The following is a 2534-nucleotide window of genomic DNA, read 5'->3' as shown; positions in this document are numbered from 1 at the left end:
GACTTATAAAGGTCATTTCCTGACAACAACACAATATGATCAAGAGTCAGAGTGAGAATTCAAAAAGAGTTCCTATCTCCAATGTGCCCCTGCAGAACACATGCATAAATATACTTAGAACACATATTTTTGCCTGCTACAGAAAGCAGGTAGAATTCCCTAAAAAGAAAAAAAGGAAAGAATATTAAATTATTGAAGTAGTGTAGAAAGAGAAAGGGAAGCAACTAGGATATGTAGAACAAAGCCTGAGATAAATATTCATAGAAGGATGTTTGGGTAATGATCAGGAGGCTTTCTACTATAAGAGTCCCTGAGGTTATGCCCCTGGCCCCTAGCACAATTGAACTGTGTTTGGACAGTTCACACTACTTGTCCAATCACACTGACTTGGGCAGTTCATCAAATATGATTTGATAATGTAACTTGAGTTTCTTGAGAACCAGGAAGCATGTCTTTTTTTTTTTTTTTTTTTTAGGCTGTGCCATGTCTTAGCTGCAGCACTCAGGATCTTCCGCTGTGGCATGCATGCAGCATCTAGTTCCCCAACCAGGGGTTGAACCCCAGGCCCCTGCATTGGGAGCGCGGAGTGTTACCCACTGGACCACCAGAGAAGTCCCAAGAAGCATGTCTTAATTAAATATTTTCCAGAACTTAACACAGTATCTTACAAATTCCAAACATTCAGTATTTGAATATTTACTAATCAATTCTCAAAGTATGGAGTGCAGACTCTTGAGGGGACTGAGACCCTTGCAGGAAGTCAAGATTATTTTCAGAAGAGTAATAATACATTATTTGCTTTTTAAACTCTCATTATTTCAGGAGCATACAGTGGAATTTTCCAGATGCTACAGGATATATGATGATGTCATCATTCTGGCCATGAAATGTATTCTTTGTATTCTTATGTTTTTTAGAATTCTCTGAGGTAGTAGGATTAGAATTTAAATGTGTATTTTCAGATACTAAGTTTTTTCTCAGTACTTCTATTATATTCTTGCTGGCTTTATTCAGTTATTTCCACTATAGTCTCTGCAATCTCATTATCATAGACTAAATTGTTATTTTGAAATTATTAAGTTATCGCACCTATGCAAACAAAAAAAAAGTCAGTACTATTTGTTCTCATTTTTCACAATTTTTTAAATTTGAAAACATTTCTAAATTTTTAATTTTATCTAAAACTGTTGCTTTAGGGCTTCCCTGGTGGCGCAGTGGTTGAGAGTCCGCCTGCCGATGCAGCGAACACGGGTTCGTGCCCCGGTCCGGGAAGATCCCACATGCCGCGGAGCGGCTAGGGACGTGAGCCATGGCCGCTGAGCCTGCGCGTCCGGAGCTTGTGCTCCGCAATGGGAGAGGCCACAACAGTGAGAGGCCCGCGTACCACCCAAAAAAACAAAAAACAAAAAACAAACAGAAAAAAAAACTGTTGCTTTCAAGAAGTTAGAATAATATTGTTTACTAAAATAGAAGACAACATTTAAGAATGACTCTTTGGCTTAAAAGGGGGAGATTAAATCTACAAACATGGCTAGACCTGCTATTTTCCTCGTATTTGAGCAGATTCAGTGCCATATAATCATCAAACAGGATCTTCAATGTGAATGTTAGACAGTAAACACATTCTATGTTGAAACACTCTGAGTATTGAATAACTTTCTTGAATCTCATGGTGTATCCTGGAACAACTGCATTGACATTTGCACTGATGTTGCAAAAGCCAATGATGGACAAAACTGTAACTTAATATGAATCAAGGCAATGGCACTAAACTATCTAGTTGACATTACATTTGTCTCTGTTAAACACTTGCAGAAAAACAAGCCAGCTTCCCTTTAAAATGGCCTCAATAAGGCAGCAAAAAACATTAATTTGATTACATTTTGATCCATGAGGATGCATCTTAAAATTCTCAATGACTTAGTGATTTCACATAAAGCACTTTTATTGCATACTGAAATATCCTCGTAGTCTCCAGGAAAAAGCACATGTGCAATGCTGTAAGCTGAACCAGCAGGTTTAAAAAAAAAAAAAGTGGCAAAATACACATAACATAGCATGCAAATGAACTTATTTGCAAAACAGAAAGAGACTCACAGACATAGAAAACAAACTGATGGTTACTGAAGGGAAAGGGGGGTAGGGGAGGGATAAATTAGGAGGCTGGGATTAACATATACACACTACTATGTATAAAATAGATAACCAACAAGGACCTACCGTATAGCACAGGGAACTATACTCAATATTATTATATATATATATATATATATATATATATATATATATATATATATATATATATATATGAAGCTCTGGGCTGTACACCTGAAACACAATATTATAAATCAACTATATTTCAATTTAAAAATTTTTTTAATTGTGGCAAAATACACATAACACTATTTTAATCACTTTAAGTGCATAATTAGGTGGTATTAAGTACATTTACAATGTTGGGCAACTATCACCACCCACCTCCAGAACATTTTCATCAGCCCAAAAAAACCTTTGTACCTGTTAAACAATAACTC

This window comes from Lipotes vexillifer, unplaced genomic scaffold (assembly GCF_000442215.2).
Source record: "Lipotes vexillifer unplaced genomic scaffold, Lipotes_vexillifer_v1.1 scaffold454, whole genome shotgun sequence".
Taxonomy (NCBI): Eukaryota; Metazoa; Chordata; class Mammalia; order Artiodactyla; family Lipotidae; genus Lipotes; species Lipotes vexillifer.
Note: the sequence above shows the minus strand (reverse complement) of the source record.